Genomic DNA, 27994 nt, shown 5'->3' on the forward strand with positions numbered 1-27994 from the left:
TTCCTGCCCTCCTTCAAATACAGCCTGGTCTCAGTTCAATGTTTGATCACAGTGCTCTTGAATAATTTTGCAGAGTTGTTTGACTCACTGGATGGCTCCCCCTGGTTGAATCATCAGCCAGCCTTCCTGAGGCTTCCTTCTCCTCTTTCAGTGATCTGCAGCCTAGCTATTTGGCTTGTCTTCTCTATCTTTTCTATGAGCAGGCTGTTTAACTTCTTCTGCTTAAAGAGTTCTCTGTGTGATTATTTTTTCTGACGCACTGCAGTTTGACAGTCCAGAGCACTGAAAGAAGTGGGCTGAACGAGAAGTTAGTCAATGAATAACCACAGAAGGATGATTTCTGCTGGTGGGAAAATAATGCAGCAAAAATGCATTTGACTGTCTGTCTCAAAACACCTGCAAAATAAGAGCAGGCTTCTTCTTCTAGTCCCACCCTCGGCACAAAGCCAGCTAGCTGACTTTAAGTCAGTCGTTCTCTCTCAGCCCTAGGAAGAAGGAAGCAGCAAGCCACTTCTGAAGAGGCTGCCCAAAAAATCTGCAGGAATGTGTTTAGCTTGTCGCCAGGAATTAAGGTAGAATGGAAGGCACAGACTTCCTATTTTAATAAAAACAAGTCCTCCCAGATTGTTTCTGCAAATGAGCCAGTGCTTTTATCTGTTGGACTAGAACTTCAGAGATGCATGTTCAAGCACCTCTCAACTATGGAAACCTACTGGTCAGCCCAGTCTACCACACCAAATGTTTTTTTTGTAGGGATAAAATGAAATGAGATATTGAATAAATAGATAAAAACAACTTATTTTTTATTTATTTATATAAATAATGAGCCCTGGTGGTGCAGTGGTTAGCACAACATTGTTGGAAGGGACCTTGTAAGTCTTCTAGTCCAACCCTGTGCTTGGGCAGGAAACCCTACCAGGGTAGGCAACCTTGGCTCTTTTATGGCTCGTGGACTTCAACTCCCAGAATTCCTGAGCCAGCACAGCTGGCTCAGGAATTCTGGAAGTTGAAGTCCACGAGTCATAAAAGAGCCAAGGCTGCCTAGCCCTGCACCATTGCAAACAAATGGTTGTCCAGTCTCTTCTTAAAAATTTCAGTGTTTTCCTGTATGCTTGTGTCAGATAACCATATGCAGAAGACAAATGTCCATGTGTGATCATTATTTAGAATTGGATTCTTTTCAAACAACTACTGTATTGCTTTAAGATGGCTGAAATTAAATCCAAAATACCAGCATGCTCCAATTTAAATCTAGCTACTTTGCACCAGCTACTCTTTGGGGCAAAGATGACGATCTACAGAAGAGGAAGAGAGAGATTTCGATTGCAAACAAACTCTGCCCACAATCTGGAGTTTGATCTTGACCAGCTCACGGATGACTCAGCTTTCCATCCTTCTGAGGTCAATAAAATGAGGGCCCAAATTCTTGGGGGGGGAAATATGCTGACTCTGTAAACTGCTTAGAGAGGCTTGTAAAACACTGTGAAGCAGTATATACGTCTAAGTGCTATTGGTATTATTAGCAGACCTGTTTCTGAGCAGAAGGAAGACCTCTACGGTCTGTTCCAGCCCTGTGACTCTATGAACCTGTCAACTTTATTATCGTGCTTTTTCCTATGGTAGAGGGATAAATCCATTCTGCTCTCCTCGGTCTCCTGTTTCAAGCTGGAGTCTCTGTTTCAGGAGCTCTTGGAAAGGCTGACCACTTTATTCCCAATGTTTGTAGCATTTTTCCCCTTTGAGTTGGTGTGGATTGCTGGTGACTACATGAACTAGTCCTTGTGGTTTTCTTGCCAAGGATTTTTGGAAATGGAATAACAACAACAACAATAACAATGTTGGATTAATTGTTCTATGTCCAGAAATTTCTCCTTAGTTCTAGGTTGCTTCTCTCCTTGGTTAGTTTCCATCTGTTGTTTCCTGTCCTGCCTTCAGGTGCTTTGGAGAATAGCTCGACTCCCTCTTCTTTGGGGCAGCCCCTGAGATATTGGAAGGCTGCTATCATGTCCCCCCTCGTTCTTCTCTTCATTAAACTAGACATGCCCAATTCCAGCAACTGTTCTTTATATGTTTTAATTGATTGTCCACTAGGACTCCAAGATCCCTGTCATAGTTAGTACTATTGAGTGAGATACCACCTGTACTGCACCTGTGCATTTGGTTTTTCTTGCTTAAATGTAGAACATTACGTTTTCCATTTTTCCATTTCATTTTGTTAAACAGCACCTAATGTTCAAGTCTGTCAAGGTCATTTGCTATTGCCTTCCTCTTAAAGAAGAGAGGAAAGGATTGGCACAAGGCCACCCATCTGGCTTCATACCTAAGGCTAGACTAGAACTCACAGTCTCACCAGGTTTCTAGCCTGGTGCCTTAACTACTTCATCAAATTCTGGCCCAATATAATACAGTTCCTACCACTGTCTGTAGGAACAATTCTATTTCTGGATTTCTGTTCCTGTTATTCTGTCTTTTGACTTTCTTGAAATACCCACGACAACTACCTTTTCTCTGGGTCCAGAGACTAAACACAAAACAACAATATTCTGAATATTTATTCTGTTTCATAGCTAGAGATTTTCCAGAACATTTGATTTTAATGTTCTCCACCTACTGGAAATTCATTTTTTTTTCTCTCCCTGGCCAAAGGAAACTGTTCCCTAGATACAAGTAGTCCTCAACCACAATTGAGCCCAAAATTTCTGTTGCTAAACAAGACAGTTGTTAAGTGAGTTGGGCAACAACAGTTGTTAAGCAAATCACTGCAGTTGTTAAGTGAATCCTGTGATCATTAAACGAATTTGGTTTCCCCCATTAACTTTATTTGTTGGAAACCACTGGGAAGGTTACAAAGGGTGATTGTATGACCCCTGGGTCACTGCAACCATCATAAGTACGAGCCAGTTGCCAAGCATCTGAATTTTGATCATGTGACCATAGGGATGCTTTAATGGATGTAACTATGAAAAACAGTCATAAGTTAATTTTTTCAGTGCTGTGGTAAATTCAAATGGCCATTCAATGAATGGTTAAAAGTTAAGGACTACCTGTGCAAGTTTTCTGTTTTTGCACTTGCTATGAAGTATGTTTTTCCAAATGCGTTGAAAGAATATCTATCCAGGATCATTAACAAATAATAGTAGGCTTGCAAGGCTTCTGAGCAGCTGTCCGTTTCTAGTGTTATTTGTTTGCCTGAGTCACTTGCTTGTGAGGTGGGCAGCTATATAAATTAGATTAGATTAGACTAGATTAGAATAGATAGAGATAGATGATAGATAGATAGATAGATAGATAGATAGATAGATAGATAGATAGATAGATATAGATAGATAGATAGATAGATAGAGATAGACAGACAGACAGAGATAGATGATAGATAATAGTTGATGGATGATAGATAATAGATAATAGATGATGGATGATAGATAATAGATCAATGATGGTGAACCTTTTAGAGACCGAGTGCCCAAAGTGTGACCCAAAACCCACTTATTAATCATCAGGTAACAGGTGGGCATGGCCCAATGGGTAGGTGTGGCCCATTGGGTGTGTGTGGCCCAGTGGGTGGGTGTGGCTGCGGTGGTAACGGCAGACAGGGTGGGACTAAAAAGTTCAATCAATTAATTTCAACTTTGTGAGATCATTTTTTTCTCGTGAGAAGTTTAAAATTGATTGATTGATTGAACTTTTTTTTTGCACATAGCGGCAGAAGCCTAAAGTGAAAAGGTTTATAAAAGCCAGCTGAAGTCTAGGATGGGGGCGAGGGTGCGCATGCCACCTGTGGCAGGCGTCCCATAGGTTTGCCACCGTGGACTTAGGGTTATCTATGTTCCTGACTTTTCTAGCCTGCCCTATCTATGTTTCCTGGTAAAATACATGGGAAAATCCCATTGGAGGAAAATTCCACTTAGGGTTAGGTCACCATGAACTCACACAGCAAAATGGACATCGCCAAGAAATTCGGAGCGCTTGGGTATGGTTAGGAGGGCACTGACTTTTCTAGCCTGCCCTATCTATGTTTCCTGGTAAAATACACAGGAAAATCCCATTGGAGGAAAATTCCACTTAGGGTTAGGGTTAGGTCACCATGAACTCATAGAGCAAAATGGACATCGCTATTTTTTTTTTGCACTGTGGCGGAGGCCTAAAGCAAAAAGGTTTTATAATTCCCAGCTGAAGCCCTAGGACTGGGGTGAAGGCGCGCATGCCAACAGAGAGGGCTCTGCGTGTCATGTGTGGCACGCTTGCCATAGGTTCACGTCCACAGTATTAGTCTATTGCATATGGCTACTATCCCAATTCTATCATCCTGGATGGACAAAGGTATAAATTTGGCAGCTGGATAGAGAGGCATGCCATGAAAACAAATGCCATTTATACTGTTATCTAAATATAACTTACCTTCTGGAACTCGGATGCAAGATTAATTGGCATGATCTGATTTTATAAAATTTGGCTTGAATTCAAACACTGAATTGTATTGCAGCAGTGGTTTTTGCCAGATTGGTCAAGCTATTAAGGAAACTGTCAAGTATAATTTGAAACTATTAGGAAACCACAGGACACCATATCTGGATTGCAGAACTCCACATTGTTCCTAGATGGCAGCAAAGAAAGAGCTTCCTGTTTTTCTGGGTTGACACGAAGTGGTGGTTTAGATTTTTGCAGTTTAGATTTTTGCAGCTCAGACATGGTAACTTTAATTTGAAATAAAAAATAAACCAGACTACTGAGGAAATTAAACTCCCTTGTATTCTTCCAGGTGTTAGTGTGCCTAAAGAAACAGATATTCTTTTCATTTATGGTGGTCTTTGAGATTGTTGTTGTCAGTCTTTAAGATTAGCAGAGGGCAGAGGTCTATTAAAACAATTTGCTGCAATTTTCCTAAGTCAGAAATGTGGGGATAATGTAAAAAAACAGGAAAGAGATTGTCATGCCCTCTTGGTAGGATTCTCATTGGTTGCTTTTAGTCAGAAAATTCTGGAATAAACAGCTCGCTATAATAAAGCAAGGATTCCTAACTTGATTACAACCGTAATAAAATTTATGTTTTTTTCTCCAAATTCAATTGTAAAAGCATGACATAATACGTTCGGTTTGTACTGATGGCTCAAATGCAACCATCTGGCATTGCTCTAATGTGCTTCTGGGGCCCAGCATTTAAATTGCAAATGTTGTATAAGGTTTGCTTTGCTATCATAGCATCAGATCAGGTGCTTCATGCTTTGTGAACCCACACATTTGCTGTCCTTTCTCATATAGATGTCCACATTCTTCATACTTTGTGGCCATTGCAGTCTCTTGTTTTATGTCTGTGGGTGTTGGATCTCATTAGCCACAATCAGGACAGAAAACAGATTGCCAAGGAATAAGTCTCATTTTGATCTCAGTTTATTCTTAAGAAGAAAAAAAAAAGTGACGGTCACAACAATTCTACTGAATATTTTAGCTTTCAAACGTAAACACTATATACAGGCTATTCAAGGCTATTAGTGTTTTGCTTGCTTTTTCCTGTAGTTTTGCATTTTGGCGGGAATGCCAGCAAGCCTACATCTAGATAGATATTGGTCATGTAATGGCTACTAGCTTTTTTTGGGGGGGGTTGTTGTTGTTAGCTGAGAAGTCGTGTCCGACCCACCGCGACCCTATGGACAACGTTCCTCCAGGCCTTCCTGTCCTCTACAATCTTCTGGAGTCCATTTTTTTTTAAAAAAATTGGTATGCAAATACATTAGAACATTGGATTGCTTTTTTTTTAAAAAAATAATAATCTTATGCTGAAGTTCGTATGCACGGAAGTCATTCATTTCTATAATGGATCTCCCCCAGTGCAGGAGAAACTTAAAATAAAAAATTGGAAGGAATGAGTAAGCAAGCAAGACATAAAACAAATATCTAATTTAGATAAGCGGCTTTCTACAACATCAGAGCACAATTTATGGCCCCAGGGACAGCATGCGGGCCCTGAAAGCTGCTGTTTGTTCTGAATTGTCTGTAATGACAGTATGTCCATAAATAGCATCTCTTATTTCACTGTCACTTTCCAATAGTCATGTGCCATTCCACTAATCGCTGGGTTCAATCAAACTTGTTTAATGTTGTCTAAGACCAATTTAGGTCTTGTTTTGTTTTACAAGAACAAATACAGTCCAAGCATTGTTATTAAATATAAGAATGGAAGTAGATGCTATTTTCCAGTGGCGTAGCGTGGGTTGTCAGCACCCGGGGCAAGGCAAGTAATTTGCGCCCCCTAACCTGTGGATTTTAGCATTCGAGTCTCTTCCACTAGCTCAGGAATTCTGGGAGTTGAAGTCCATGAGTCATAAAAGAGCCAAGGTTGCCTACCCCTGAGTTAGGTTCAAGGCAAAAAAGGGTCTCTGGAGAAGAGGGAAAATGCTAGTTTAAAACTGAAACAAGGCAACTTTAAGGTGCCTCAGCTGTGATTTAGGATGAGACAAAGAGAGGACATGGCGTTGAAAATGGTTAATGGGGCATGTTTGTTCCACTCTTAGTGGACGTCAGGATAAACCCCACAAGAGAATGACCTTACAACAGATGTGAATAGGCTTGGACTACGTTTGTAGATTGAGTGCATACATCACATGGAGCGATGATGGGCTTCATCAAGATTTATGATCCTACAATTGGCTAGTTTTCTCCATCTTGTCCTAAACCCTGGATACCAACCACGGTTTATGGCTTAGCATGTGGCGTGGGGTTGACCCAACATGTTAGGCGACAAACAATGACTTCCAACTTACAATGCCTCAGCTTCCCAAGGTTATTCCAAAGCCGGAAAAGCCAACCAACCCACCCTGCAGCTTTGCCTGCTTAGGCTGTACCCCAGGAATTCATACTTGCTGTGGCGCCCGACCTATTTTCTGCCCAGACGCTGCTTATCCAAGCCAAGCCGCCTCCTTCTCTTTGGCACCTCACCCCAAAGATTCGCCAGCCTGGCTGGAAACTCTCGCTGCTGGCGACGTGTGTCGGGGGGGCGGTCCCGATCGCCTCCTGCAGGGGGAACCGAGTGGCCGCAGAGAGTCAATACGGCACGAGGAGGAGGAGGAGGAGCAGCAGCAGCAAGCAGCCACAGGTGCGGCAGCTGCAGTTGTTACCTTTACCTCTGGGAAAGGAGGAGACGGGGGCGGGAGCTGGGTCGGGGGGGCCGGGCTTGCAGGTTGAGAGCCAAGCGGAGGAGAGCCGCGGTGGGAGAAAGAGAGGGAGGCGAGACGCCGCCAGGCCTCCCCACCCCCACCCGAGAAAGGAGGCGATCCGTAGCCGCGAGAGGACGGGATCCCGCTCTGGCTGGGCGCAGCAAATGCGGTTGCTTTCTACGCTCCGCCCGCTCGCTCGCTCACTCACTCGCTCCTCCGACCCTCGGCGAAGCGGAATCGTCCCCCTCCGGCGAGCTTAATGGGCGCCCCCCCAGATGTTGCGCCCGGTGCGGCCGGCCCTCCCTGCACCCCCCACGCTACGCCACTGCTATTTTCAAAGAGAGGTTCCCTCAGCACCGTGTCCCTATATACTCTTTTTAAACATTCTCATAATTTCATTGGCTTTTGTCTCTTTAGAAGGCATTCCAAAATTCCGGTGTCTCGCTGTAAAGACATATGTGACTTAAGCAGCTGCTTTCTAGCACTTTATTATATTTCATAGCATTATAGGCTTTAGGAGTAGTTTCTCTTTGTGTGTGTTTTAAATACATTGCTAATGTTCTTTTTCCTGTTTTTTTTTTTTTTAAAAAACTACCTGGAACTTGTGGACTCCCAGGGAAAAAGTGGCAAAACGGGAAAAGCTTTATTAAAATTGGAGTCAACAACTACAGCGAATGAGTGGCTGATACATAAATCAGCTCTTCATAATTCCTCTCTGGAAAAAGAAAGTATTAGAGATCATCCACAGGAGCTTCAGACAGTTGCTCCTTCATTTTAATTAGGAGCATTTTTTTTAAAAAAATATATGACAAGCCTCAGTCCCTGTTCAAGTTTTGTATCCCTGTTTTGAAAGAATGGTACATGGAATATCGCCACTAGCAATACTAAGGCAATTTATAGTCCTATTCTACCATCCACTGGGCCATGTTTAGTGCTTGGTTGTAATTCTCTTATGTAGATTCTGGTTGTTATATTTCAGAGCTGCATCACTTTTTTTTTTTAATTGGATCTTGATGGGCCCTTGTATACTTAGTACTGGGCAAAACGTTTGGATTACTCTACTTGCCTAAAATGCTATCCTTGGCAGTTCACAGAAATTATACATATATGGGTGACCATCACGGACCCTTTACACAACAGGTCAAACAGCAAGATGCTGGATGAGGCTGTCATGGTTCCGATAGATGAAACCCTCCAAAAGAACTTCGAGGCATTGTTTACCTTAAATAATCTTTTATTCGAGCAACAAAGTATTGGTACTGCATAGCTGAAGCAAAAAACTGAATTCCTCTCCCCTGGGCACAAAATAGCAAAGCACAATTCCCTCCTCCAATTAACAGTCATAAATCACATTCCCCAATTAGCTTGAAGTGAGGGCTTTCTTCCTATCTCTCCAGCCCACCAAATCTTTATCAACTCTGGACCTCATACCCTTGGGTTCCCACAGCTGAGTTATTATTGTTATGATTAGCTGGACTCTCATCCACATTCCCCCTCCCAGTATCAACGAACTCTAAAAGAGAAAAAATGGCTACATTTCCATCTGTTGTCAAAGCAAGAACATCCGATGTTAGCAGCATTGAAATCGGCTTCCTCGGTGGCTGTTTAGATATGAACATTGCATAATGACTTGGTCTAATGTGATTTTCTAATAACGATGAAATAAAAAATGAGGAGCGGAAGGCCGATTACAAGTGACAGGAACGACAGGATAACAGCCGTCCTTGAATATCTCTGAGCAGCTGCAAGATTCCCCTCACGATTGGCTTTTTGAGTCTGGAAAAAAAAATATACGAGAGAAATGATGCAAAAATGCAACTGACACATCTGATTAGGACATTAAAAATCTAGTTTAGCATGTCTTGAGGCCTTAGGCATTATGGGTAGTCCTCAGTCTAGGACCACAATTGAGCCCAAAATTTCTATTGCTAAGCCAGGCAGTTGTTAAGTGAATTTCCCCCCATTATATGGCCTTTTGGCCATGGTTGTTTAGCAAAGCGCTGCAGTTGTGAAGTGACTCCTGCGGTTGTTAAGCAAATCTAGATTCCCCTATTGGAAGCTGGCTAGGAAGATTGTAATACATGCTGATTGACAAGTGCCTGAATTTTGATCACGTGACCTTGGTCATAATGCAAAAGTTGCAAGGTTGAAAAATGATCGCAAGTCCTTTTTTTTTCAGGACCTAAACAAATGGTTGTAAGTTGAGAACTATCTGCATATTCTACCTACTTATAAGTAGAAAAGCAAAATATAAGTGGAATACTGATACTAATACCAATAGTAATAATAATATAATATTAATGGCGTTTATACTGTGTAAAAGGTAAAGGTAAAGGTTCCCCCGCACATGCGTGCTAGTCGTTTCCAACTCTAGGGGCCGGTGCTCATCTCCGTTTCAAAGCCAAAAAGCCAGCGTTTCTCCGTGGTCATGTGGCCGGCATGACTAGACGCCAAAGGCGCACGGAACGCTGTTACCTTCCCACCGTAGTGGTCCCTATTTTTCTACTTGCATTTTTTTATGTGCTTTTGAACTGCAGGGTTGGCAGAAGCTGGGATGAGTAAGAGGCGCTCACTCTGTTACGCAGCACTCGGGATTCGACCTGCCAAACTGCCGACCTTCTGATCGACAAGCTCAGTGTCCTAACCCACTGAGCCACCGTGTCCCTATATACTGTGTAACTAGGACCAAACTGTCTCAGAGGTGCTTTTTCAGGAAGCAACTGGACTTTCTTGTTCTCTTTGAAGATGTTTTGCTTCTCATCCAAGAAGCTTCTTCCGCTCTGACTGGATGATGGGGAATGGAAGGATTGATACACCTTGCAGCTGATCATTTGCATTCTTTTAGAGCAGGGATCTTCAAACTTGGCCCTTTTATGACTTGTGGACTTCAACTCCCAGAATTCCTCAGACAGCGTGCCTGGCTGAGGAATTCTGGGAGTTGAAGTCCACAAGTTTGAAGACCCTTGTTTTAGAGAGTCGTTGAGGCTACCTGGAGGCTGATCGGTGTCATCAGGAGAATAAATCCTTCCACTCCCCACCATCCAGTCAGAGCTGAAGAAGCTTCTTGGATGAGAAGCGAAATATCTTCAAAGGAAAAAAAGAAAAACAAGAAAGTCCAGTGGCCCCTTGAAAAAACACCTTTGAGGCAACCGTGACCTGGATGACTGAGAATCTTCATAGACAGACATGTCAAACACAAGGCCCGGGGGCCGGATCCGGCCCACGAAGTGGTTTCATGTGGCCCGCGAAGCCATCCTGGAAACAGTGAGGGAACGGCCCCCACTGCTTTGGCCCTGGCCCAGAGACCCTCCTTCTGCCAGAGACCCCCAGATCTGTCCCACTCCTGCCCAGGCCCCCATAGGCACACTTGATGCGAACGATGTAGAGCTGGCCACGCCCACCCAGTAGGCCATACGCACTCTAGCCACGCCCACCCAGTAGGCCACGCCCACCCGGCCCCCTGAGGGCAACCACAATGCTGATGCGGCCCTCCATGAAATTGAGTTTGACACCCCTGTTCATAGACAACTGGGGCCAAACTACCAATTTTGATGCTTACCTACATTTTTCTCCCTATAGATACAGATGTGACTATAGGTAGCTGTTGACCAGTAGTGACTATTCAAAGTTATAAAAGCATTGAAAAAAAGGTGACTTGTGGCCAGCCCCTCACACTTACAGCATCCCACAGTCACATGATCAAAATCCAGTCCCTTGGCCATCAGCATGCATTTGCATCCCAGGATCACGAGATCACTTTTTGTGACCTTGCCCGCTGACAACCCAAGTCAACGGGGGAAGCTGGATTTGCTTAATGACCGTGTGATTCACTTAACAACTGCAATGATTTGCTTAACGATCTCAACAAAAAAAGGTAGCAAAATTGGATGCAGCTGACTTCACAACCATCTTGCTTAGCCATGGAAACGTTGGTTCCAGTTGTAGCCCTAAATCAATTTAATTTAATTTAATTTAATTTATTAATATTTCTATACCGCCCTTCTCCCGAAGGACTCAGGGCGGTGTACAGGGCAAGAATAAAACATAAAGTTACAAAAATTAAAAAGTTATTAAATACATGCCCATAAAAACAATAAATACATTAATAAAACCCCCAATAAAATGACAATAAAAACCCCAACAATCCCACCCTCAGGCCAGGCCAGCTTGTTCGAACAGGTATGTTTTCAGATCGCGGCGAAAGGAGCGAAGATCCGGCGCCGTCCGGAGCTCAACCGGTAACTGGTTCCATAGCTCCGGGGCGCCCACAGAGAAAGATCTCCCCCTGGGGGCCACCAATCTACATTCTCTGACCGGTGGCACCCTGAGGAGTCCCTCTCTGTGGGAACGCACAGGGCGAAGGGAAGTTGAAGGTCTACCTGTATTAATATTTAGTTGACTCAATCAGTACAAAATGGGCATCTATAAAATAGTTGGCATTTTTTTTAAAATGGGCTGGGAGTTGTGATCTCCTATCCTAGCTTATCCTACGTTTCCTTTCAAAAGGGAAGAGATGAGGATGTTTGGGTGAGAAAGAGAGAGAAATGTGTGGGGGGAAAAAAACATCACACAGAATGAGGTGGGTTTGGTAAGTCTATGCCAAAAGCAATAAAGGGGAAAGAATATTAAAAAGCTGACTTCGTGGAGAATGTTGGTGAGAAGATGAGACCTAGGTTTCCAACCCTGTTGTTGTTGTTCTGTTCAAGCTGGGGAATGCAGCCCACAAGTGTGACGTTTTGGTTTGCAGAGAGGGTTGGGCTAGAAGACCTCCAAGGTCCCTTCCAACTCTATTATTCTTTATTCTGTATTCCCCACATTTATCCACTCTCCTATCAGACATATCAATCATTTTGCTGCTTTGGAAGCTAAATTAGGTCCCATTATTCCCGTTGACTCTGCCAAGTAAACAGTGGAGGTCAAAGGTACCTTTTATATAGATGTGATGCACATATCTTATCTCCAGTGGAAAAGACATCTATGAAGTGAAAATCATAAATTATCACAATGGAATTTCCCAAAGCAAGATTTAGCCTGCAATTCACAGAAACCTCTAAGCTTCACCTGAGGATTCTTCATCTTGCCACAACAATGAGTGTTTCTGGAAAAATTGCTAATCTCCAATAATTGTATATGACTTGATTATTTTTCACTTTTTTGATGGGAAGAACATAGCTCAATGCATCCCATACTGACAAGGAGAAAATTTAGGGTGACTCATACATCTCTAGTTTCTATATTTCCAGGATCTTTAGAGAGTTGGGATTTTTGAATAGGAGCTATGCAAGTACTCTAGTGTTTAAGGCCCATAAACCCACATTGGGTTATTGGTGCCAGTTCATGCAGCCACATTCAACATTATTTCTCTATCAAAGCTCTAGAAGACCTCCAAGGTCCTTCCAACTCTGTTATTCCATTCCATTCCATTCCATTCCATTCCATTCCATTCCATTCCATTCCATTCCATTCCATTCCATTCCATTCCATTCCATTCTATTCTATTCTATTCTATTCTATTCTATTCTATTCTATTCTATTCTATTCTATTCTATTCTGTTCTATTCTATTCTGCATCTCATCTTCTAAAGAGGCAAGGAAGTGGTACAATTCAGCTTACTCCATGGCTTATCTTTCCATGGTAGCCAGCATGGTAATACTGAGGAATTAGTTTGATAAATGATAACCCATATCTTTCGGATTTTGATAAAACAAAGCATAAAAGTCCTGGAAAAAGAGGATCAACTGAATTAAAGACTGGATTGCAAAGGATCAGAGGTGATGCAGATTGATCACCAGGGACGTCGAGGAATAAAAATACTTCTATGCTGACATGGAGCCCATGTCATCTGTAGCAGACTACACAAGAACAAACACATACATTCTTAGGCTTACCAGTTTAGAGAAAACAAAGGCAGCTACGCCCAGGGGCAAGAAACAGCACAGCGCAGCAAAGATAGAGAAGCCCATGTAATCAGGTTCTTCATTTAGTCCAGCAGGCACAAAGACAACCATCTGTGGTTTCTGAAGGACTGGAATGTGTTTGGATGCTGAACTATCTGGATCATCTACAGGTCGGTCCTTGGCTGGCACAACAGGAGATTTCTCACAGTCTACACAATCAGCTGATTCAGGAGGAGTTTTTGGAAGACCAGGCTGAATTTCCGAGTAATGGGGTGGACTTCGGGAGATAGGCACATCTTCTTGCATCCTCTGGTATTTTGGGGAGCTCATGGTTTTGGGTATAGCCCTTTCTAAAACGTCACTGGTTTTTTCCGCAAGATGCCCTTGGTCTTTCTTCCCAATTCTCTCCAGTCCTGATTTCTGGCCAACTGTATAATAACAACCAATCTCGTTTTGATTTGCTCTCTACCCTGTCATGGTTCCGACAGACAAAACTCTTCAAAAGAACTGTGAGGCACTGTTTACCTTAAAGGGTCTTTATTTTGAGTGGCATAACATCGGCACTGCGTAAATGAAACCAAAAACGGATTTTCCCTCCCCGAGCACATAGTATCAAAACACAATTCCCTCCTCTAACTGACAATCATCAATCACATTTCCCAATTAGCTTGGAGCGGGAACCTCCTCTCCATTTCTCCACCCCACCAATTCCTTATCAGCTCTGGTTACAATAACCTTGATTCTCACAGCTAGGTTTGGTGTCATGTCTAGCTGGATCTCAGTTCACATCCCCTCTCCCAGCATCATCTAATTCTAAAAGCAACAGATAAAAAGATGGCTACAATTCCATGTGTCGTCAATGCAAAAACTTAGGATGTTAGCAGCGTTGACATACCCCTTCGGTGCTTTTTCCTGGGAGTTGCCTTTGTGTTCTGATTCCAGCTGTGAACTGATGCTCTCTCTCTCCCCCACCCCCTTTTTGCTGGAACATTTGTATTATAAAATGCAGGCATCTCTGCTTTGCTTCTCTTTTGCAAGCTATGACGTATGTTTCAGGCTTTGGATATAACAACGCCTATGTCATGGTTACGACAGATGAAACTCTTCAAAAGAACTTTCGAGGCATTGTTTACCAATATTTATCAAAAACTAAATTCCCCTCCCCTGGATACAAAGTAACAAGGCACAATTCTATCCTCCAATAAACAGTCATAAACCACATCCCCCAATTAGCTTGAAGCGTAACCTTTCTCCCCATCCTGCCAAAAAGTCTATCAACTCTGGGCCCACGGCTGAATTATTATTGTTATGACTAGCTAGACTCTCATCCACATTCCCCCTTCCAGCATCAACTAACTCTAAAAGCAATAGAGGAAAATGGCTGCATTTCCATCTGTTGTCAAAGCAAGAATATCCGATGTTAGCAGCGTTGACAGACTATTAGGTAGCCACTGGGAAAATGAAAAGGGGAAGGAAAGAAAAAATAGCAGTCAATAATAGAACAGAATAGAATTCTTTATTGGCCAATTGTGACTGGACACACACAAGGAATTTGTCTCCGGTGCATAAGCTCTGAGTTTACCTACAAACTATAAAGTGGTAAGTCATAGATCATAAACATAGTTACAATCCTAAATCGTGAGATATAAACAACAAGTGATAAATCATAAAATAAAAATAGGAACAGGTAGTAGGAAAGAGGAGAAGAGGAGAAAAGATGAGAAATGGGAAGATGAGAAGGATAATAGCAGTACAGCCTACTACATGGGTAAATATATTTAGACCTAAGATCAGACATGTCAAACTCGCGATGTCGGCAATGGGGTGGGTGTGGTTTCCTGATGATGCATCTGGCCCAGGGGCCAGCAGTTTGACACCCCTGCCTAAGATAGTGCTGTAGGAATTAGACATTCAACAGAGTGATGGCATGTCTAGTTGTTGTCTAGTTTGTGTCTAGTTGTTTTGGCATGAAATGCCCTATAATGATTTTAAACAGTTTGTGTCCAGGATGTGAGGGGTCTCTAGATGATACTGAACATAGCTACTAGATCAGTGGTTGTTAAATGGGGTAGTTACTACCAAGGGGGTCATCTGGGCATATACTGGGGGTAAGAGACATTTTGTCATGGCTTGTTTGTGAGTCAAGGACGTAGTTTGGGACTGCCACTGCTGAGACACTTGTGTAAAACAACAGAAGGTTCCAATAACTAGTAGCTCAGGGTTGAAATGAGGGGCCCTTGGTGCTCTCCGAGCTTGGTTGTTTCTTGCAGACATTTCATTACTCAAACTAGGTAACACCATCAGGGCTAGTAAGGACTGGGGTTTGCTCTCAATTTATATTCTAATGGCTTGCCCTGTCAGTGTTGGTGGGGATGGTCTTAGAAGTTCCCAGCCAAACCAAAGAACCTTTAAGACCACCTTTACCAACACTGACAGGGCAAGCCACTAGATATAAACTGAGAGTAAATCCCACTTCTTACTAGCACTGATTATGTTACCTGGTTTGGGTAATGCAAGAAAACAACCAAGTTCAGAAAGCACCAAGGACCCTTTAACAGAGGGTTTTTTTTAATGGGGGTCATGCTATTATTCAAGACCAGGAAAAAGAATAATTAGGTCCAGCAGCTTAAGAACTAGACTAAGATGTTTCCACCCCTGATTATTTTCCTAGGACTTAGACCTACTAGCACACTGTATTTGGCTGCTGAAAACAAAGATGTACAGTATTTCAATTTTTTTTTACTTAATGACTGTTCGAAGTTACAACTGCACTGGAAAAAGTGACTTATGACCATTTTTAATCCTTGCAACCATTGCAGCATCCCCATGGTCATGCGATCAAAATTTGCACAACTTGGCAACTGGTACATAGTTATGATGCTTGCAGTGTCCCAGGATCTTGTGATCACCTTTTGTGGCCTTCTGACAAGCAAAGCCAACAGGGAAACACTTAACAGACACTTAACTGTGTTGCTAATTTAACAACTGCAGTGATTCACTTAACAGCTGTGGCAAGAAATGGGGCAAAACTCACTTAACAATGTTCTCCCTTAGCAACAGACATTTTGGGCTAAATTGCAGTTGTAAATCGAGGACTTCCTGTATATCCTAGAAATTACAAAAACTGTACTGAGAACATTCCAAGAATCTCAGGTGTCTCTCTTTCTACCAGTAGGGAAATGATCAAAAATGGTCTGAAAGGGGTATAATTTTTCCAATACTACTACATCATGCTTGTAGCTAAAGAATATTGCAATAAGAAACATGTCAGAATAATTTACATTTGAGGTGAAAACTGGGTTTTGGAATTACAGTACTCTAACACAAAGCATGGAGTGTTTTTTTTTCTTTTTTAAGCTGCACTTCCTACTCTGCTTATTGCCCAATTTCTATAAACTCTATAGACTTCTAGATTTTGCAAGCTTGGAATTTCCCGAACTCAAAAAGCAATCAGTCACAAAGCTTCCAGGAAAAGAGGCAGTGATTTCTCCAAACTGATATCTGCATATCTGATTTAAACTTCCATCTTTGAAGGGGGAAGCTAAAAAGTGCTCTTTTCCTTCAAACCCCAAGCACGACCTAAAAGCTTGTGGCTTGAATTGAGTGTCACTCAATTAAAAATGTCCCACTGAAAGTAATACAACATAGCGACTGGCTACGTTTCCATCCGTTGCACTGGCTTGAATGTTGACTGAAAGAGGTTCTTGTCATCTATTTGCTCAATGGCATTTCATTTTCTGAACTATGTTCCTCAAGAAAGGTGATTCGGAGACAGGGCATGATCAGTCCCTGGACGTAGCTAGCAACAAATTCTCAGCTGCCTGAAGGAGCCAGGAAGGGTTTGCATCCACGCCACCGAAGGCAGAACTCACATTAGAGACATCCTATCTGGTTCATCACCCTGCACAAGCTGAATAAATAAGATACGAGAGAGCAGAAAATGGCCAGCATTAAACCCTCATTAAGCAGCCACCCCCCCCCTCTTTCTGTTTGCTTGATTTCAAATATGCCTGCCTCTTCGTGAAAGGGGCAGATTTGAAACCATCTCACAGAGTGCTAATTATTTCCACGCTGGATCACAGAACCTACTTTGAATATGAGACATAGATAGTTCATTGCAGATCTTTCAGTCGTTCTTTCCAGCCTGTAGCTGTCCCCTCAAAAACAGTGCTATGTAGCTCAAACATATCTTTGACGTTCACAGAACCAAGAATACGAAAACCTTTAGGTGCATGGGCACATAAATTTTGTGATACCATTCAAATAACATTGGAAGCCCTAGACGCGTTCTGATGTGTTGAGTCTGATGAAGTTTCTTCAGGGCTTAATGATAGTAGCGATCTACTCAACTTAAAAAGACTGCAAGTACAGAGATGTACACGAATGTTAGTAGGATTCCAATCCCCAAGGCTATATGGGCAAAGGACCGTGCTAATACGGAGAGCCGCTGAGCAGCTGTTCGGTCACCAAGTTTGTTAGCTTGCCGAGTCTGCAGGGGGAAAAAAAGGGAACTTATGATGAAATCATACTGAATAATATTTCGCATACTGGACGTGTAATACTGAGTGTGCACCCAGAAGCTTCGGTTGTTTTGCCCACTGAAGATTTCTGTTGTCATGGGTGGCAAGCAACTTATCTGTAGGGACTGACAGAACAAAGTCTACAGTTCACATCATTTTTAAAGCTGGCTTTGATAGATAAATAGCCAATATAAAAGTTTCTGGGAAATGATAAGGGTGAATAGAATCTGACGCAGTAGAGATCTAAACATGCATTTCTATAAAAGTTTGCTCTAGTTGTTAAAACTAAGCCTAGAAGATCCTTTGAACTCAATTCAAGCTCAGACCTTTCAGCCTTGGGTCCTCCAGATCCATCATCTAGAGCAGGGCTCTTCAAACTTGGCCCTTTTATGACTTGTAGACTTCAACTCCCAGAATTGGTCAGCCAGCATGCCTGGCTGAGGAATTCTGGGAGTTGAAGTCCACAAGTCATAAAAGGGCCACGTTTGAAGACCTCTGCTCTAGAGTGGTTTATCTCAAGCTTAGCAACTCTAAGATGTGTGGACTTCAGTTCCCAGAATTCCTCAGCCAGCCGTGCATTTTTATTAAACGTTTCTTCTTAATGTAGAATACAAACAGAAATAAAGACAGTGGGGAAAAGGGGAAGGAAAGGGGATAGATAGAGGAGATAAAGTGAGAGAAGAGGGGATTTTTTAAAAAAACAAAACAACAAAAAGCAGTGTCTTCTAACTTTTTTCGATGTAGAAAGTTGCTGAGCTTAAGAAACCCTGCTTGAGAGACCAGAGGAAGCCACTGAAACGTAGAACCTCCTCTAAAGTCTAACTACTCTTAAAACCACGGCTTTTTTTCTCATAGAACGCTCAGAACGGAGTTCCGGCACCTTTTTTGGATGGAACCTTGTAGGGTAGGCAAGGCAGCTTGTATGACATGTGTGAGTTCCGGCACCTTTTTCTTTTACAAAAAAAGCACTGCTTAAAACCATTGGATTTAAAATGAATGCCAGCTCAACCCCACTGTTTGATGAGCTGCTGTTTTCCACATAATAATTCTCATCAGGAGAAGGCTACCTGTAAATTCATATCAACCTTCCAAAATGAACATTAAGTTGAATTTTGGCTGTGGTTTATTGCAGTCTCTGAGATGCCCTTACTGAAGGAGATCTATAAACATTAGACATCTCTGCAGAACATTTTCCCTAGGACCCCAGTCCCAAGTTCTCCCTCCCTCCCTCCCTAGCATAAGTTGCCCTTGCTGTGGTCTAAGTTCAATCACAAAAGACAGTGAATGGTAGTCCTTCATTTCTTCCTTGTCTGTTAGCTTATTTTTTTTTTATCTTGGATCCTATACACCAAAGCTTCTCCTTTGCAAGTAACATTGGGTTCTCCCCAGCCACTCTCTGTCCTCACCCCCAAATTACCCCCATGCTCACCTGTAATGAGAAAACCAAGGCAGTGATACCTAGGGGTAGAAAGCAGCAAAGCATGGTGAAGATGGAGTAGGCCATAAAATCAGGTTCATTAGTTGGCTGGGATGAGGTGATGATTATAGCTTGCGGAGGTTGAACAAACAGACCTTGATTGTATCTTGCATTGGGGCATATATAAAAAGGTTGGTATGGGGGTGGCATGGCTGAAGGTGCTGTGTGATCCACGGAGTATGGTGGTCCAGCAGGATGGTTCAGAGCAGAAACTGAAAGGGGTTCCTTTCCTGAGTATGGTGGTGGATTCATAGCATCAGCTTTCGGGTTTCTTGGTTCTCCTTCTTCAGTCAACCAATCAATAACATTTACTCAATCAAGGACCAGCGAAAGTCCTTCCTCAGTTCTCCACCCTTCAGCAACTCTGTTGTTGAAGGAAGACTTTTGCGTTTTCTCTTCCACCGTCCAATGTTTCTAGTGGAACCATTAGAATTTGCTCTGCTTCTTCAATAGAATTATCTTGCTGTGACTTCCAGTCCTAGGTGATAAAGCAGACAGAATGAAGAATTATACAATGATTAACCCAGCTAGATTAATACCAGGTGTGGCACCTAAGAAAGGGGGATGATCTTGCTCAACAGCTGTAATCTTATTTCTTCTGTGTGAAGAAGTTGTCTAAATAATTTCTCACCACAACGTTCATCATTTCATACAGCTCACGATAGGGAGAAGTAGCTGTCTAGCGGTTTGCTGGGCACAAAGAACCTTTCAAAAGTCTCATCAAAATTGTTGGGCAAGCAAGTTTGTGAATTCTTCTCTTTTATCTTCTCCAGGTATAGCTTATCTTCTCCTTCGATGTTTCCCCTTTCCCATATATTGATCATCTCTATTTTTTTTTGTTTTAGTGTCTTTGGGACATTGTTGGCTCCTGGTGATTGTCTAGGCTGGTTCCTGAAGTTTTCTTTGCAAAGCTTTTCCGAAGTGGTTTGCCATTGCTCGCTTCCTAGGGCTGGGAGACAGTGACTGGCCAAAAGTCATTTAGCTGCTTTCATGCCTAAGGCAGGACTAGAACTCATGCCTCTTGGTTTCTAGGCCGGTGTGTTTACCACTGTATCACATTGGTTCTTCATTTTCTCCTTTGATCTCTCTGCTGTTGAGTTCAGATACAAAGCCATATCGCTCCTATAGTTATGGCTTATCAGTTGATTTTTATGGCTTAGTGAGACACGCGTACCACCTGCAAAACTGTTTGAGATAACTGATCCATGAATGTACATTATAACTTCATTAACAGGTAGATTTGCCTTTCATCATTCTCTTTAATGGATTCAGCAAGTGTCTCAAGCGTGTAGGCAAAGAGCAATGGGCAAAGGGCAGTTCTACCATAGCTCTTTGCAAATGAATACAGTTGGAAGGGACCTTGAAGTAGGTCATCTAGTCCAACCCCCTGCTCAAGCAGGAGAGCCTATACCCTTTCTGACAAGTGGCTGCCCAGTCTCTTCTTGAAAGCTTCCATTGATGAAGCACTCACAACGTCTGAAGACAAGCTGTTCCATTGGTTGATTGTTCTCACTGTCAGAAAATGTCTCCTTATTTCTAGGGTGAATCTCTCCTTGGTCAGTTTCCATCCATAGTTCCTTGTCTGATCTTCAGGTGCTTTGGAAAATAGGTTGACCCCCTCCTCTTTGTGACAGCCCTCAAGTATTGGAACACTGCTATTATGTTACTCCTGGTCCTTCTCTTCACTAGACTAGCCATGCCCAGTTCTTGCAAGAAAGGACATATAGAAGAAACTACATGAAACAGAAAGTGTTTTGTGATTCCTTAGGAGCAAAGAAAAAAAAAATAGCAGGCATTCATTTACTGGAATTCATCTAATTCCCTGGGAAAGTGGAGTTCCTGCGAGCCATTTTCTTATGATGTGAAACTCCAGGCACAATATATCACTCGCTGCTTCGGCCACATGGCTTGTTTATAAAAGTCTTCTTGGAAGAAATATGGAAGCTATTGATATCCTGGTGGAACAATGCTTTGTTTCTGACTACTTGACTGTTTCAAGGTCACAACAGGCCTCATTAAATTAATCCACAGTTCCTCTTTTTCTATCTTTAGAAAGATTTAGAGATGAAAAGCAACTGTCAGAGTGAATTCCAACAAGGGGGAAGGCACGGCTCAAGTGGAGGCCTTTACTGTACTCAAGAATCCAAAACAATATGGGGATGGTGTGTCTCTGTTGCAAAGATCCTGTGATGTGGAATGGAAGAAAGTGTTTTTATGGTCACTTACAGTATAGGGCACAAACATGTGATATACGTTAGAAATAGTTCTCTACTGACGTCAGAACGGATTTATCAATCTCCTTCGCTAAATGATATATGTATGTGCTTACTCAAAGTCCTTTGTCTTCTGTATATTATTAATCTAGCCTATCCTAGCCAATGTGTTTCATTTGAATATGTTTCATATCATTTCAGTCTTTCTTAACAAGTGCATGGGTTTGTTGAAAGAAAAATCTTCATCAGGGTCCAGTCCAAGCCAGGAATAATCAAAATGGGGACTGCTTTAGAAAGAAGGTTGTAGTTGTAGCCAGACAGAAAGATGGCTCTGGCAAAACTGACCATATGTAGTAGGGAGTGGTGGGTTTTTATACCTTTTTGAGCTTTTGTTTGGAGTTGTTCCTGTGGCATGAACTTTGACCTGAGTCTGAGTTTGCCTTTCTGGTATTCTGATGATCAAATCAAATCAAATCAAATCAAATCAAATCAAATCAAATCAAATCAAATCAAATCAAATCAACCTTTATTGTCAGAGTACAACATGTGTACAATGAGTGGCTGATGGTGGGTTAATCCTATTATGTCCCAGAGGTCATATCCTGCTTCCCTGGGGCTGGGGCTGATGAATGTTGGATTTTTTTGGGGGGGTGTGAGGGATTGTTGATTCTAGGGATCTTTCTTTCTAACCCCAGCTTCCTGACTCCAATCTTTCTGACAAGATTATCACATCTGCATTTCTGCAGACCTGGTTTCTGTTTGGGGCAGAGAGATGGAGAGGGGGTGGTGGTTTCTGCCTTTAAGATCCTTTGGGGAAATATATTCTGCCTTTGGGGAAATACATATTCTGCCTTTTTAATATTTCCCAAAATATTTCTTTCTCTGGATTCTTCCCACAGGTTAATACTTTCACTGTCGCTTCCAACTCTATGGCTCTATCATGCCATGCCAAGGTTTCTCAACCTTGGCAACTTTAAGATTTGTGAACCTCAACTCCCAGAATTCCCCAGCCAGCATGACCCATGCTGAGGGGTACTCATCACCAAAGAAGTGGCTGCAGCAATCTTTTAGAAGAAGTCAGCAATCTTTGCCGCTATTGCACTATTCATCACTATTGCACTATTCACCTCTCATCTTTGCCATTTTGCCACTATTCGCCAATGTTGCAAAACAGTAATCTTTCAGAAAGCTGTCTGGAGGAGGATACTCACAAATAAAACCTTTGGTTAGGTTTGCTTTTTTCTAAGGACAACTCAAAATTTCAATTCTGGGTTAATGTGATCAGACCATTTCATTTGGTTTCATTTTGAGTTTTGAGGACACAGGAGCAGAACTTGGGCCTGTACAACATGATTGTGAAAAAGGTGTATCATTTACCTCTTTTTAAAAAGGTAAAGGTTCCCCCGCACATGCGTGCTAGTCGTTTCCGACTCTAGGGGCCGGTGCTCATCTCCGTTTCAAAGCCAAAGAGCCAGCGCTTGTCCGAGGATGTCTCCGTGGTCATGTGGCCGGCATGACTAGATGCCAAAGGCACACGGAATGCTGTTACCTTCCCACCGTTGTGGTCCCTATTTTCCTACTTGCATTTTTACCTGCTTTCGAACTGCTGGGTTGGCAGAAGCTGCGATGAGTAACAGGCGCTCACTCTGTGAGGCACTCGGGATTCAACCCACCAAACTGCCAACCATCTGGTCGACAAGCTCAGTGTCCTAACCCACTGAGCCACCGCGTCCCTCTTTCTACTACCTGCTTAATAGCCAAGGAGCTGTTCGTAATTTGGCAAAATTTCTCCAGCCGTCTTTATATCTCCAAGTAGGGAAACAGCATAAATTCAGCTGAGTGATAGGGGATAGCAACAAACCTGAGTTTCTTCTATCTGTTGGCTGCTGCTTAGTAGTCATCTGGTTTTTTTGCAAGCCAGATATGGTAGCCCTAAAAGCAAGTGACTGGTACAAGCTGAGCTTTACGAATGGAGTGGGGATTTCAACTGGGTCACCTCACTAGATCCCATGAGTTAGTCTCATCTATTCAGTTTCTGTGTTCCAATCATAGTAACAGTGCCTGGCTTTGTCCATGAGTGGGACCTTGATCACTGGCCTTCATAGATGCTAGGATACATAGAAAAATAATTGGCCGACTCATGGAAAGTTCATCTTGAAGAATGCAGCTTTATCCCTCCTCCGCATGTTAGAAATGTATAAATACAAACTGAATTGCATTGCAAAATCTAAACAAAGGTAACCTTTAGTGACTTTGGCTAGGGGGAATCTTTGCTAAGACCTCTGATTAATCCCATCTGTCCCTGATCCAAACAAAGTGAATGATCTGGAAAGAGCAATGATTTAGCAGCCTCCTTGTCGTATTTTTCACCCACCCCAGCTTATTTTTATTTTTATTTTAGGAGGAGCTTAAATCACAGAAAGGTTGAGAGGCAAATTAAACAACCTTAGAAAGAATTTCAACCACAGCTTCTCTATCCAAGTCTGGTGTCACGCTGTGGTTGTTTTAACTGATATCAGGAATCAGGAAAAACAAGAATTGTATGCCTACCCAATGGATAACAGGATCTGTCACCCCTTTGAGGTAGACCAGACCAGGAAATTGAAATTATAAATGCTAATATTTATTACAGCAGCAGAATCTTATAGATCTGAATGTGCCTCCCCTCTCTCTCCCTTTATATTCAAAAGAGGTAGGGAAGGTCTTGCCTGAGAAGCTTTCTCAAAGTATACATTTGTGTATCGGGCTCAAATTTCTTTTATCTGACTGTTGTCTTGCTTGAGAATGTTCCTCCTGTTCTTTTGGTCACCATGATGCAAAAAAGTTGTTGAGACTCTAAAAAGAGTGCAGAGAAGAGCAACAAAGATGATTAGGGTTCTGTAGGTTAAAACATGAAAAACGGTTGCTGGAATTGGGTATGTCTAGTTTAATGAAAAGAAGGACTAGGGGTGACATGATAGCAGTGTTCCAATATCTCAGGGGATGCCACAAAGAAGAGGGGGGTCAACCTATTCTCCAAAGCACCTGAAGGAAGGTCAAGAAGCAATGGATCTGGAATGGAAACTAATCAAGGAGACGGCCAGTCTAGAACTAAGGAGGAATTTCTTGACAGTTAGAACAATTAATCAGTGAAAGTTGTGGGTGCTCCAACAGTGGAAGTTTCAAGAAGAGATTGGATAACCATTTATCTGAAATGGTATAGGGTTTCCTGCTTGAGCAGAAGGTTGGACTAGAAGACCTCCAAGGTCCCTTCCAACTTATGTCCCATTACAGAATCTTACAAGTCTGATGTATTATGTGTTCTGCACCTCCTTGTAATTCAGTGAATTAGGGAGGTGTTTGACTCACTTGTGAATGTTATCTGGATTTTGCAACTTGGACAATATTTTGCCCCTTGTCCCCTTGGCAATGGAGCTTGCATATCTCTATCTCTGTCAAGCTCAACTTCCTTATGCTCTACATGTATTCAGCATTCCATTGTTACAGCTACAGTAATAGTAAGCCTACCAGATCTGTCAGGAAAGAGATGTAGCAAAATCTAGTGGCCATCTGGAATATTGCTGGCAGCTTCATGCTTGTCAAGCATATCAGTTGAGTCAGCCTATGTGCAAGATATCTTCCTCCCCTTCTTTTAATCTGCTGAATCCCAAATGGAGCATGAAAGCAGTGTTTCTCAGCCTTAGCAAATTTAAGATGTATGGACTTCAACTCCCAGAATTCCCCAATCAGCCATGCTGGCTGGGGAATTCTGGGAATTGAAGTCCACAAATCTTAAAGTTCCCAAGGTTGAAAAATACTACATTAGAGCATCACTAAGTGGAAAGTGGCAGTACTGTTCAAACACACCAGCACGGGCAGAATTCATGAGCAGAGCAATAGCAAGTGATTCTTGAAAGCTAGGAAATTGCACAATGGAGTGCTGGCTTTCAGCCAAGGATGGAATAAATCTGTCCTAGAGAAATGTTAGCGAACATTTGCCATGCTCCTCCGTGGCGCCAGAGTCAGAAATAAAAGCTCCTTTCCTGACTCACAGATCACCTGTTCGAACTGCTAGACATAACTCTTTCTTCCAATTCCAAGGATCTGGCCTCAGTTTTATCTAGCTACCCTTTGCGTACTGTGAAGTACTCCCCACATTGCGACACCTTGTCTCCTTCCATGGGGGATATGAAAGTTAAATAATTTACGTCATGTTGAGCTTTGTTTTCTCTTTCCCAGACCTCACCCTTCTTTTAGAGACTCATTCATGGATGCTTGGGGGCCTCTGAGGAGGCCATGCATTGGAACAGGAAATGGGAAGAGTTTTAGAAGTATTATTTTTAGCTGCTGAGTTATGGAATGGAACGGTGGAACGAGACCTTAGACGTTGCCTTATAAACAATACGGTTCTTAATGCCATCCAGGAAAAAAATGGCAATCTTGGTGGGAGAGAATACCAATAGCACTTATAGACTTGTATATCACTTCATGGTGTTTTAAAGCACTCTCTAAATGGTTTATAGAGTCAGCATATTGCCTCCAACCATCTGGGTTCTCATTTTACCAACCTTAGAAGGATGGAAGGCTGAGTCAATCTTGAACCAGTCAGGATCGAACTCCTGGCAGTGGGCAGAGGTAGCCTGCAGTACTGCATTCTAACCACTGTGCCACCATGGCTCAATTCAAGAAAAGTTTGTCTATGGAACTAATGTCATGCTTTCCATTCTTGGGACGGTGCTTTCTTTCTGTTCATTACTGACCTGATAGGACTGGGTTATGGTCTAAGGCAGAGGTCTCCAACTTTGGGCATTTTACAACTTGTGGACTTCAACTCCCAGAATTCCTCAGCCAGCCATTCTCAGCAGCCATGGTCTAAGGCATGGACCACCAATCCATCATTGCGGCCAAAGTGGGGAAAAGGAATACAAATGGAATGATAGAGCAGGGTAGCAAAAAGAGGGGATGAAGGGAGAACACCCTCTCCATTTTGGATAAAGGCTCCATTCATTGGTGGATTTAAAGGTTTACAATTCGGGGGTAGATGATCTCTGCAGGAATAAAATGGGAACAGAGAATAAGGTTGCTTTTCTCTGCCCTAAAATCTATCTTGGCGATACTGTTGAAATTAAGAGCCCCTAGGAAGCTGGGATGAATCTGAATGGATTTTGCTTCATGAAACTATTATAGTTCTTTTATAGTCATTAAACTTCTAGCTTTGGGCAACATAGTGGGCATTTTCTAAAAGATAAGTTGTGTTAATGGTTTACGGTCATAAAATAAGGCCATTATCCCTTTTCCGTACATACAAGCAAAGTCCATGATAGCAGTGTATATTAGACAGTGAATTGTAATTACAGCTAATGCTAAAGTAATATGCGTATACAAGTCACCAAAGGATTATATTTAGAAAGCTGGCATTGCGGGGAAAAAACACATTGTTTTACTACAGATGCTGCATTGTCTAGAGTAGAGAATTGGTCTTGAGCATAATGAAGTTAACTCTGAGTGTTTTGAAGCTATTGTCTCCACTAGGATTTCCTTTTGAATAAATAGTGTTTTTTGGTGTGTTTTTTTTAAAAAAGAGGGAAATGCTGAATGTCTTTTTCCCCCCTGCATGCCAAAAAACAGTGAAGTCCTTAAAGGTTAATTTGACTCTGTATCTGGGGAATTCATTGACTATGAATGGTTGACAAACATGCCACGTACATGGTGTACAATCCAGTAGCACCACAATTATCCCTGACCTATCATTAATCACCCAATTTGACCCTTCACCCCAATGCGGTTGCCTCAGATTGAAGAAAGAGAAAAAATAAACAGAATGGAGGGAGGGTATAAGATTAAGCCCCAAACTGGAGGGCTTAGAGCTTCGAAGAATGTACATTACCGAATGGTTCCAGGTAATTTGTTTCCAGCTCTGAACAGATTCTGTGCAGAGTAATCAAGCATTATGTTGTTCAGGCTAATGATTAGCAAGCAGGCAGAAATTAAAACCTCTGGAGATGTCAACTCAAGAGTTTGAATAACCAACCAAGCAAAACTTGGCAGATGATCTTCAAGGATCTCTGCAGATTTAACTGACTTCTTGATGATTGATGGTTTGGGGGAGAAAAGAGATCCAGACTAATGTTGGGGGATCTGAAAGACAAGGCTTCTGGCTTCCAACGTGGTTATTGGACACCAAGTGTATTTTGTTTCTTGCGTCACTGAAATCCCTGTTACATTGTCCCTTTACATTGGGGTGTGGTTTCTGAGATGAGACAATAGGGAAAAATACAACAGGATGTTTCTGTCTCTGGACAAAGTCCATTGTGTGCTGGATGCTTTATTTATCTTTGTTGTCCTCTGTTCAATGTTTACCATCCACAGAGATGCAGATAATGGCTTTCCAACCTGACCTGGGTTTCATATCAGAGCAAGTGAGTAAGAGAGAGAGGGACACCCCCCCACCCATCCACCTGGGAGGGATGAGTCAAGATCCTCGCCCCACAATAAACACTCATTGTTTTCCAAGTGGTTGGCTCTAGTCATTTGCAAGATTTCACAACGAATCATCCTACGTGTCTTCCAGTGAGTAGAACTGGGGTTGTTTCCCCCATCCTGTGTCACTCCTTGGCTCACTTGCATCAGCAGCATATCCTAGCAGACAATTCTTCATCTATAAAATAGACTGATTGTTTTACAAGGAGAGACAAGCGAATTTCTTAACTGAATGCTTGCTACGTGATTTAGCCTGAGTTGTAAAGGGCTCTGTTA

At 42.3% G+C, this 27994-nt stretch overlaps 1 protein-coding gene across 1 annotated transcript in view; it reads left to right on the forward strand.

Moving 5' to 3' along the window:
• The first annotated feature begins 478 nt into the window (after positions 1-478).
• LOC310644482 (neural cell adhesion molecule 2-like) overlaps positions 479-27994 on the forward strand; it is a 47500-nt gene continuing 19984 nt past the window's right edge. The window contains exon 1 of the mRNA XM_083369538.1: positions 479-572. The gene's annotated coding sequence lies outside the window, so the exon portion shown is untranslated. The remainder of the gene's footprint in view (positions 573-27994) is intronic.

This window comes from Vipera ursinii, assembly GCF_947247035.1.
Source record: "Vipera ursinii genome assembly, chromosome: 9".
Classification (NCBI taxonomy): Eukaryota; Metazoa; Chordata; class Lepidosauria; order Squamata; family Viperidae; genus Vipera; species Vipera ursinii.